This window comes from Odontesthes bonariensis, chromosome 3, assembly GCF_027942865.1.
Source record: "Odontesthes bonariensis isolate fOdoBon6 chromosome 3, fOdoBon6.hap1, whole genome shotgun sequence".
Lineage (NCBI taxonomy): Eukaryota > Metazoa > Chordata > Actinopteri > Atheriniformes > Atherinopsidae > Odontesthes > Odontesthes bonariensis.
In genome coordinates this window covers 34072957-34085482 of record NC_134508.1, presented here as the reverse complement: position 1 = coordinate 34085482, position 12526 = coordinate 34072957, and the positions used below count along the sequence as shown (strand labels likewise).

The 12526-nt window shown below is 39.1% G+C and overlaps 1 pseudogene; it reads right to left on the bottom strand.

The window, feature by feature from the left end:
* LOC142376963 (dynein axonemal heavy chain 8-like) overlaps positions 1-12526 on the bottom strand; it is a 67655-nt pseudogene that overhangs the window by 28447 nt on the left and 26682 nt on the right.

Here is a 12526-nt window from a genome sequence, read left to right as displayed (position 1 = left end):
CTTTTCTTGCCTGTCAGTCAGAGGGGTGATGACCAGCCGATCAGTACAGCCTAAGAACTCGTTCTGATAGATGAAGTCGACATTAGTTATGGATACAATGACTTTGTCCAGATCCTCCTTGAAGTAAAATCTGCTCTGCTTCAGCCATTCAAAGTCGCTGATACATTTCACACGCTTCTTTACCTGCAAACAAAGCGGAGCTTAACTCAAGTGTTTTACAGAAAGAAAAGAACAGACATTTACTGAAGAAAAAAACCTTACCAGGTCATTAAAAATGTCACTCTGGTGCACATGAATTGTGACAAGTGTTTCATATTTGACTCTGTCAAATTTGCTCAGGTCACAGGTGGTTTGTTTAATGAGCATGCTGAGTAGGTTGTGAAACCTCTTTTTCGTAAGAGGCATGATCTCCTTCTTATCGGCAGCGATTCTTAGGGCCTCTTCAGAATCTCTTGTCCAAAGCATCTGGATTCCTAACAAGCCCACCTTAAAACAGACAAGGCAGAATAAAATGAATCTTGGGAACTCTATGAATATAGAAATCAATTATGATACCATCGTATCTCTCAAAACTACGGAAGCCCAGAGCGGACGTGGTACGTATAAACTTTTTTTTTGATGGTTTTCTCCAGATAACGAGATAATTATCTCGTTATCTGGAGAAAACGATTATTGTTTTCTGGAAATGATCGAAAACCATCAAACAAAAGTTTATACGTACCACGTCCGCTCTGGGCTTCCGTACAAAACTCCAAAGATATTCACACTTGTTATTTAAAAAACTTTTTTCCACAAAGGAGGAAAGTTGTGTCATAGATTTAGTACAAGACTGAAGCTGTGGAGAAAATCTATAACAAAAGCAAATATCACACAGTACAACCTGCTGGAGGTGCAAGCCATGGCGACCTGATAGATACTGGCTTGCATTAGAAATCAACCTGCTAAATGTATTTCCAAGCGGCCACAATGTTGTCTACTCACCTGTGCTTGATATTTGTCAAGGAAAGTGAGAAGGTCAAAGTCTTCATCGTTTATCTCTAGATCTGAAGCTCTGATGATGGAGTGTAAGGAGGCTTGCTGTTGCAGCAACAGCTCTCCAAGCCAGAGCTCCACAGCTCCCTGCGCCATGACACATTTGTCCAGCTGAAAGCAGAAATACACGTTTATCAAACTGCAATTATCAAAGATTTCTAAAAACCGAAGAATTGATACACCCAAGCAATGTTACAGATTAAACTACCAAAGATTAGAAATCTTTTTTTTTTTTCCATTTACACGAACTGTAAAAGGGATTTACAGCCCCAATTTCAATATAGTCGGGACACTCTGTTGAAATTAGGTCAAAGAAAACATAAAATGTTGAAAGTGAGACATTTTACTGTTTAATGAAATATTTTGAACTTGATGGTAGCAAAATGTCTCAAATAAGTTGGGAAGGGATCTGCAATAGGCTGGAAAAGCAAGTGCTACTAAAAGGAAACAGCTGGAGGAACGTGTAGCAGCTGGATATGACTGGGTATTGGAAAAGCCCCTTAAAGTAGCAGGGAGCAGGGGCTCAGCAACCTGCAAAAAAACTATGTCAACAAATGTTGGAGCAATTTCAGAACACTGTTCCTCAAAGTAGCACAATATTTCATTGTCTACTGCAGTGTTTTTCAAACCTGGTCCTCGGGGACCACTGCCCCGCATGTTTTAAAGGTTTCCTGCTCCAACACACCTGATTGAAATGATCAGCTCGTTATCAGGCAACTGCAGAGCTTGTACTGGTCTACAGTACAAAATATCATTCAAAGATTGATAGAATCTATCTATGTAGAATCTCTGTCGTCGTTGGGCCCTCAGGCAGCTCTGTATTACAAACTTTTCACAATAATTTTGTCATGGAATTCACTACATGTGCTCAGGAACACTTCCAGAAACCACTGTCTGTGAGAACAGCTTGCCTTGCCATGCACAAATGCAAGTAAGAAGCTCTATCATGCAAAGAAGAAACCTATGTGAATGCCATCCAGAAACGCTGCCATCTTCTCTGGACCATGGTTCATTTAGAGTGAACTGAGGAAAAGTGTAGAATTGTTTTGTCATTAGACAAATCAAAATTTAAAATTCTTTTTAGAAATCACAGACGCTGCGTCCTCCGGACAAAGAAGGAGTGGGACCATCCATGAGATTTGTAAATCACTGCATTCCGTTTTTAATTATACATTAAACAGTGGTCAAACCTTTTAGGAATTGGGGCTGTACAATGGAATATTTTTACATGTTGAGAAAACCAAAATGAATCAGTTAAACTCTTTAAAAGCACACGACATACCGGTAATTTCTCCCCTTCCTGTGAGAGAACGGCCAAAATCTTGTTATATTTCGTTGGATGAAACTCTGCTTCGTTGACATTGTCAAACACTCCAAGGAGATGAGACTGAAACACAATTGTATCAAAATTGACTTTTGTCAAGTGATAAAATGTCAACTTGAAAGTTATCCAAGTAAAACTTAAAGAGGTCATAGTGATTATTTGAATTTTCATTTTAAGACATCATGCAAACATTCAGATGTATGGCTGTAATTTATATTAATTAAAACAATAACTGAATACATAAATAAATGAATTTAAAAATGATATATATCTATATATAGGTAAATGTATATCCATATATTCATAGTGACAACAATGTTCAAACTCATTCTAACCTGAATTGTATGAGAGTCGCTGGCTTGTCCAAGGATTTCCAAAAGAGATGGATCGGATACAAAGAAGAATCTTGGAAAAAGGAGCCTCTTCTTCTCAAGGTAACTGTTAAATTAGAAATACGTAACATCAACACCCACTGCACTGGTATAACAACAATCTATTTAATTCTGCACATCTTATTTTTTGAGTCAATCTAAAGTATTTGGACTAATGTTGTTCGTAAAGAATTACCCCGCAAGAGATTTCTGACAGAGCTCTAGCTGTTTCTGAAGCTCGGGTAGGTGATGCCCTAACATTGGGTCACCCACACAGCAGTCCACCACTTTTGGCACCTTCTGAGCACGCTGCATGACCTTAATCCAGGACTTGTCGATATCTTGAAAGCGTTTTGCCTCCTGTAATAGAAAAAAAAAGGGCGGTTTGAATTTTACTTAAGGAAGCATTCTAAGGTGTAGTTTTCCTCAGGATAGAAAGCATGAACTGCACCTGTGGGAGGTCTTTGGCGATGTCACCCCCAACAAACACAGCTTCCAAGTAGATCCACAAGTTTTGCACAATAACCCACTGTTCAATGACTTCCGATGATGTTGAAAGATTGGAGAGCCAATCCTGGATCTCTGTTTTGTAGTATGCACTGTACCTGTACAAAGCAGATAAGGACACAAGCTACTTAAAACTTTAAAGGTGTTGTAAAATGCTGTTGGTAAATGTCAAATCTGTTAAGAACAAGATAAGTTTATTTCTACTTCTTCCTCTTTAACTAAGTGCGTACATTCACTTTAGTTTAACAGACTTTCATTATATTGTTCCGGAGTTCAAGGCTCCTTAGGAACTGATTTAATCAGTGGAATGTAAATCTGAAGCTGTTGTTAACTTGTATTACCTGTTGCTTAGCAGTGAGCCCAGTACCATCAAGCTATCCTCCAGGATGGTAAGAATCTCTGCTGTCTCTGCCCCCTTCAGCATTAGTTCTCCTCTATCCTTGAATGTCATCAAACTAAGGGTCTGACCAGACCACAAGTCTTTTACCTGTGACAATTTGGCCTCAATATCCTTCTCTTTTACAGCAGATATGGAGATGTCCTATGAATGAAGAAAGCCAGGCTAAGGAGGTTAGACACATACAAAAAGAAGAAATATTGTTGCTAGAACTGTGGAATTAAATGTATTCAAACTTCCAGCGAACCTCAATATCATCCTTGTACTTCAGCAAAGGGGCTTCCATGATGTTCTTCAGCATAAAGGTTTTGGACTCCACCTCAAATTGGTGTCCAGTTAAGTCTCCAATCCGGTCCCAGTGTCTCCGCATCATGGATTTGTTTGCCATCAATTCCAGCAGCGGGCACGACTCATTGAAATCATCAATGGTCCTCTTTAGGTCAAGGAAGGCTTGCCAGTCCTTTAGTGCTTTGGGCAGCTTCCGGCACCTACAAATAGAGATGATAAACAATATATCTATCACAGGAATACAAAAGAAATCAAAAATACAATGCTGGCACAAAGCAGGTTGTAATGGCTCAGAAATACTCCACCTATTCTGAAATTCCACAAGTTCTGCATTGATCTTTTCAATGTCCACGTCTGTCCACAGGATTTTATAGTACCCACTGATCTTACTCATCACTGTATCATACAGGCCGTAGAGTTTCCGAAGCAGCTCAAGCTCTTTTCTAAAAAAAAAAAAGGAAAAATCCTTAAAAGATATTACAATCTTTGTTAGTTAATATTAATGGAATTTTCATTGATGGCTCTGATAGAAAGCTTTGTCAGGATAGTAACAAACTTCTTCTGGTGTAGAAAGTTATTCTCCGTAACAGGTAAGCCGAGAAGTTGCTCCCCAGAAGTATATGTGGTGAAATTTCTCCACAGTTCATCAAATCTAGCCTGAGTAAAAAGAACATTTTTTGGCAATAAAATTAGATTCAGCAAACGAGAAGAAAACTGCCATGTTTATAAAACCAAAACCAAAATTCAAATTAAATGTAATTTCACATTTTTGTACTGCTGTTTCATGTAGTTTGTAGTCTTTTGATTTGAATTTCTTTTCAATTTGTCTTTATAAGTCTCTATCAAAATAGATAATCTTCCACTCAAAATAAAGCTAAAGGCTTTTCTTCTTCTTCCTCACATGTTTTAAGCGTAAAACATTAACTGGAATATAGAACGGTGAGAGTGAGCAGTAATGGTACCTGAAAGGCTTGCAGCTGCCTGCTGGCTACTTGTGGAGGAATTCCTTCAACCATTGGGCCTTCCTGAAATGCAGGATCATATGAGCTGATAAGAACGTCTACATTTTTCCAAACACCCATAGAAACAAGGTCATTCACAGATTACTTACAGAGTCGTATTCTTCCTTAAAAGAGTAAACATCCTTCTCGAAAACAGCAACACATTCCACAAGGTTTCGTTTGAACTTGGGCTGCATGCAAACCAGCTCATCTTGCACTGATCTCTGAGAAAATCCGAGTTCAAAATTCATTATCGAAGCTTTGTTACAGAGGAACACATCATGAAAAAAATCATTTAAAGAAAAAAGCCTGAATGTCTTGATAGTACTAACAGCTTTAGACTGAAGTTGTGTGAAGAGATGCCTCAGATTGTACACTCCTTCTGCTTCTCTTTTGGTCACTTCTGCTTCATTTTTGGTCAATATTTCAAAGGCTTCCTGTAAACAACATTATTTCATGTTTCTTATCAGTCTGCAATGTTTGCAACTGTAAAGGTCAAAGAGGGAGCTCTGCTTAAGGTACTGTATATGTCTAAAAAAATGAATGACCGTCCTAGTCATACCTCAATAGAAATTAATGTCATATCAGTCTGAATTTCAGCATCTCGAAGCTTTGACAGGGTGCCCATGGCATGACGCACATCTTCCAGATTAGAAACAGAATGCGATACTTGTACAAGGTATTTGTTGATGTGTAAACTGATGTTAATCATTTTCTTCTTGTAATCCTCCTTCAAGTATCTGCAGATCAGTTTCTTCCAGGCTTTGGTCTCAGCCATCAATGCCTTCTTTAATAAACCTAAAAAAAGGAAAGAGAAAGAATTTCCCATGTAAAGCTTGAATCACTCCTTTAAAACACCAAATTAAAAAAAAAAACTAGCAAAGGCTAACATGTGACGGTACAACCAATATCATGGGTTTTCCAATCAGCATTTACCCTGAAAAAGATTGTACACCCTCCTTCAGTTTTAAGGTTTAACAGATCATAATGGATAAATCCTCTGATCCTTACCAGGCCGTAGATACAGTGCCTTGTGAAAGTATTCGGCCCCCTTGAACATTTCAACCTTTTGCCACATTTCAGGCTTCAAACATAAAGATATAACATTTTATTTTTTTGTGAAGAATCAACAACAAGTGGGACACAATCGTGAAGTGGAATGAAATTTATTGGATGTGTCAAACTTTTTTAACAAATAAATAACTGAAAAGTGGGGCGTGCAATATTATTCGGCCCCTTTACTTTCAGTGCAGCAAACTCAGGCCACAGTTACACATAGCCGGGTATTTAGAGAAACGAATATTTCCCCCCCTCCGTTTTCAATAATAACATCGTGCACACAACATCGTTTTCAAAAAACTTGTCATTTACATCAACCCGCATAAAAGCGCGAATAAAGCCATGCAAGCCAATCAAAATCCTCAGAATCGAGGACTTTCCTCATGTGAAGGAGGAGGTAACGCGAGCAAATATCACAACAAAACTGAAGGCAATAAGAGGGAAATATAGACAGTCAGTGGATACTGGACGCAGGAGAGCCACGGAAAAGTGATGCTCCTCTATTTTGAACTGTGCGAGCAGGTTTGGGGTGGCAAATGCAATAAGGCCAGAATCGTTTGCACAAACGTAAAAATTAGTAGAACTTTAACATCATCCATGATAATCCTGATCAGTAGCCAAACAAACTGTAAACATAAGGCGCTCGCATGACGTTAAGCATTTTCTGGCGCATAATGTGACGTTTAAGAACCTAGAACGCCGTTTCTCCCAGTTGACACGGCAACACATAACCGGCGTTATCAGACATCTCCACTTTGGCCGGAGGTTTTAGAAATAATCGTTTTCTGTGATAAAAACGGGGTTTTGGTGTAAATGAGAGGCCAAACCGCAGGAAAATATCTGCGTCTTCCTATTGTGTAAACGGGGCCTCTCTCCAGAAGTTCAGTGAGGATCTCTGAATGATCCAATGTTGTCCCAAATGACTGATGATGATAAACAGAATCCACCTGTGTGTAATCAAGTCTCCGTAGAAATGCAGCTGCTCTGTGATAGTCTCAGGGTTCTGTTCAAAGCGCAGAGAGCATCATGAACAACAAGGAACACACCAGGCAGGTCCGAGATACTGTTGTGGAGAAGTTTAAAGCCGGATTTGGATACAAAAAGTAGGGATGGCCGGTGAAGCCTCATGAAGCTTCCACAGAGTTCATCTGATTGTGCCAGGAAATGAACCAAAGTTTCGGGGCTTTGAAACCACACAGAACAGTGGAATCTGGTGGTGCACCGCAAGTATCATCTGCTTCAACCAGCCTCATTGTCCTTGTTATACTTTAATATGTACAAAATAAAAAGCGTAAAAGAAAGAAAATTGTGATTTTATATGACAAGTGCTTGTGTTACATTGAAAGTGGCTAGTAGTTCTACTAGAACTACTAGCCACCGTACCTTGAAACCTTTATCTTCCACAATAGAAAATGGTTGCACATCCATAACAATCATATCCACCCACACAGAATCAAGCTTTTGCTTCCTTGACACTACAAAAATAAAATTCTGCATATCAAGAAAATAAACGCAGGGCAAACTTGTAAAATGCTGGATTCAAACTCATAACCTTTGGATGCAAAAGCCACTAAGCTAATCACTGAGCTATCAGTTAAGTGACTGCGTCAACCCACCATCTACATGATGTCTAGTTAAAGACATCATCCATAGCTAAGAATAATAGTACACTTTAGTTGTTTTAAATAATTCAGAAACACTTTGCGTAATTAACACACCTTTCTGTCAGAACACAGACAGAGAGGCTTTTGGTACACGGGACACAGCTGTGTAATAATGGCCGCAAGCGCTTTGTTTGTGATATGTGCTAAATAAACAAGTCCAAAATGAATGTATTGTCCTACATAACTTAGATTCTTAAATGTGCTGCCCCCTTATTTTAAGAAGAGAACTATATTAGCATGCATACCCATAATAATAATAAAGCTTATATTTACACTTGAAAAACAAAAACTAGCAAACATCTTACATCACACAATAGTATATTGTACAATAGTAGGGGTGGGCGGTATGGCCTAAAATGTATACCCCGGTAAAATTTGAGCCACTGACGGTATACGGTATATACCGCGGTATGGTACTTTTGTATATAAATTACAACAGAACAGTTTCTCAGTGGTTACCATAGCACCAAATAAACACTTTCAATCAGGATTTTTGCAGCAATATTAAATTAAATTTATTGTGCAAAACAGAAAACACAGGAAATATAAAAAATATATACGTTATATTTATATTTAAAAAACAAGAAAAGGTACATTTCCTCGAATAAACTCTGTGAGAGAAAAGCCGCTGCCTCTTGGATAATGGAACTTTCATAGGCGCCTTCCACTTATTCAACATGCTCAAATATGCGTCATGTTTCAGACACCCCATTTGTGCATGTTAAACTGCTTGTTAATACGATGAGTGTTTTATTACTTTCCATGTCTTCCAAAAGAGAAAATAATCAGGATTTTGAGGATGTTACCGTTACACACCAGCTGAGACGCAGGGTAGCAAAACATTATGGGCGTGAAAACGAAACTTAGAAAATCGGCTCGGCGCATGCGCAAAACCACAAAGTAGCAAATCTCGACAAGTAGGAGAAATCGACAGAACACCGGCTTTGACTCGTTTCATATTCCGGAGCATGGTTACCCCGCAGGTGGTAAAACAAATTACTCGTGTTACCTTGTCTTGCAATTACTGTCGCACGGCATATCCAAGCGGATGTTCAAAACTTTGCATTACTGCCATCTACAGGACTCATGAGCTATTGCGGTATAAGGTATGGCAAAAAAATCTCTACCATTGGTGAAAAATACCGCATAAGGTATGATACCGTGCATACCGCCTACCCCTATACAATAGTATCACCTTATTAGGAGAAACCAAGGTGAAGTGATCCCAAGCCACAAAACGTTTCTTGCCAGAAGCCATGGAAAAGAGCAATGAATTGAATTCAATTCTGACAGGGCAACAGAACTGGTTGGGAAACCAGTTTGGGATTCATTCTCCTTTTATAGAGAATAGCGCGCCCAAGTGTTCAAACGATGAGAGACCTCTGAACCGTGGTTCCACCAAACAATGCATTCGGCGCTTCGGACGTCATCAATCACGTGATTAGCGCCATTTCATACACGCCCCGGAACATTGTGCCGAACCACTTTGCTTCACGAAGATGAAACGAGCGCCGAAGCGTCCGTGTCAAACGAGCCATCCCTAACAAAAAGATTTCCCAAGCTTCCCAAGGAGCACTGTGCAAGCAATCATACTGAAATGAAAGGAGTATCAGACCACTGCAAATCTACCAAGACCCGGCCGTCCCTCCAAACTTTCATCTGGAACAAGGAGAAGACTGATCAGAGATGCAGCCAAGAGGCCCATGATCACTCTGGATGAACTGCAGAGATCTACAGCTGAGGTGGGAGAGTCTGTCCATAGGACAACAATCACACGTACACTGCACAAATCTGGCCTTTATGGAAGAGTGGTAAGAAGAAAGCCATTTCACAAAGATATCCATAAAAAGTGTTGTTTAAAGTTTGCCACAAGCCACCTGGGAGACACACCAAACATGTGGAAGAAGGTGCTCTGGTCAGATGAAACCAAAATCCAACTGTTTGGCCACAATGCAAAACGATATGTTTGGCGTAAAAGCAACACAGCTCATCACCCTGAACACACCATCCCCACTGTCAAACATGGTGGTGGCAGCATCATGGTTTGGGCCGGCTTTTTGTCAGCAGGGACAGGGAGGATGGTCAAAATTGATGGGAAGATGGATGGGGCCAAATACAGGACCATTCTGGAAGAAAACCTGTTGGAGTTTGCAAGAGACCTGAGACTGGGACGGAGATTTATCTTCCAACAAGACAATGATCCAAAACATAAAGCCAAATCTACAATGGAATGGTTCACAAATAAACGTATCTAGGTGTTGGAATGGCCAAGTCAAAGTCCAGACCTGAATCCAATCGAGAATCTGTGGAAAGAGCTGAAGACTGCTGTTCACAAACGCTCTCCATCCAACCTCACTGAGTTCGAGCTGTTTTGCAAGGAAGAATGGGCAAGAATTTCAGTCTCTCAATGTGCAAAACTGATAGAGACATACCCCAAGCAACTTGCAGCTGTAATTGCAGCTAAAGGCGGTGCAGTTTTTTATTTGTTAAAAACGTTTGACACATTGAAATTAGTTTCATTCCACTTCACGATTGTGTCCCACTTGTTGTTTTCTTCACAAAAAAAATACATTTTCTATCTTTGTGTGAAGCCTGAAATGTGGCAAAAGGTTGAAAAGTTCAAGGGACCGAATACTTTCGCAAGGCAGCATAGAAGTAAAAAAGAAAAAAAAAAACAACAGCTTACCTGTTGAAAGTTCAGTAGACCCAAAAACAATCTCAGGCTTGATAGCATCAATGTCTTGCTCAACTGAGTCGTAGTACTGGATTTCAGATTTAATCTGAATCAGGGATGGATTGCTACCCATAAATTCCTGTAAAAAAAAAAAATGAAGACAATTAAACCGTTATCATTATAGGGGAAAAAACAGCCAACATGTCTTCTAGGGAAAACAAACCTGGACTTTGAGGTTCCTGTCCACATTCCAAATCACCCTGAAAGGATCGAAATGCTTCAAAATGTCACTTGCTTGTTCCTTCTGGGAGCTGATTGCAGTTTTCAGATCGACCACAACTTTTTTAATGTCCCTGTGTTCAAAAACACTCTGGAAGAAATTGTTGCCTTTTGTGATGAAAATAGGACAAAAAAAAGGGAAAATAAATTAATTTAAACACAGTTTTAACCAAACGTTGATCTTGACAATTTCATGAACAAAACCAATCCTGTTCAAATGATTGTTTTACTTATCAGACACCTGATTGTCAGATGAAAACAGTAAGCTATTTTGACAATGTCTGTTGTGGGATTTCATTTTTAAAGCAGTATTTGTGCAGCCATTGTATTGTTAAAAGTTACATTTTACGCAGGATAACAGCTTTTTGGGGGATTTAGGTTGCTTGTTGACTGCTGATAAGCTGCATCTTTATACGGTCATTTTCTGGTGGAAACTATAGCAATTGACCTTGTTATCCCATGGAAAGTAGTTTTGTTATCCTCAGATAAAAGTAGAATAAACTCATGATCTCGTGATAATGTCGTCACAATAACTAATTGCAGCCAAGGCCCCTCGCTCCTGTTTACACACACAAGTCAGTGCACTTGAAACATCTTCACAGACTTCTGCATGCTCGTATCTAACAACTTAAAAAATGTATGATATTAAAACTAATATAATACATGAAAGTTTAAATGAAATAATCCTAATTATAACTGATCAAATGACAATTTATGGGAGATCCCCATTTGCGGACTTGTTTTATCAGGTGTCTGCTGTCATGTATGTGCATGCTGACAGTTAGTAACCTTTGTTCTGTGTGTCATCTTGACTGTACTCCTTCTGCCAAGCAACACCCTTGCTAACCTCCAACACACAGTCAACAAGTTGATTTATGGCCTGTTGGATCTCATCTACATTGGGAATCATTACCTGAGGACAAATATCAGACATAGTAGCAACATTGTAGTGCTTGACAAGACAGGCAAAGAATTAAAGATAATGTATTTCCCCTGACCATAAACCATTGTAGCGAATGAAAATCATCCAACCATGAGTAGAAAGAAAAAAATAACTCACCATATTGGGTTTGTCCAGTTGGGCTTCAGACTGAATCAGTGGGACCACCTTCGGCTTAATCTTTGCCCTCTGGTAAGTGCTAAAATACACATTTATTGATTTTACTCTTTCAGAGGTTATTTCCTTTCTTTGTGATACTGTTCTTCTTATTTAAACCCAGAAATACTCACTTGGTGCCACAAATTCTCCTTTTAAGGATCTCCAGGGATAACTTGGTGCTTTTGACAAGTGCATCGAATACCTTTGTACTGAAGAGTTCATAAAGCTTCTTAAACTCCTGAAATGAGGATTTTTTATTTGAGGCATTAATGCCTGTGTTGGCACACAACAGTTTATAGAAAAGACATGTTTTGCAGTTGGTATCCAATCATACCTTTTCGAACTTGATCTGTTTATCTTTCAATGGACCCTCTAAAAGCCTCTTGCTCTCTCTTGAGAAGGTCACACTCCTCCCTGAAATTTATATATATATGTATAAAAAAAGCTGAGATGCTAATTATACGAAAAGAAAAGTCATTTACATTTGTGCTACACACCTTGAACAGGTTCCTCCACAATCTTGGTGCCTTTTGGTTCATAAATAGCACTTAACACATTACCCAACTCCATAACAGCTCCTTTAACATAACTGCATTTGTAATCCAGTGTCTTTGCCCACTCCTTACAACGGTTCTGAAAAACAAAAGAGGAATAGTTGCACTACGAGCGTTTCAATGAAACAGAATTCAGAGTTCATTGGAAAACTCAAAAGTTTACTCAAACCACGACATCGAGCCTTTGCTCTTTGACAAAGTAATGATTGTTTCAAACTCACGTAATGGATGAAAAACACTTTAACTTCCCTTAATGGATATGGAGAATAAAAATAAG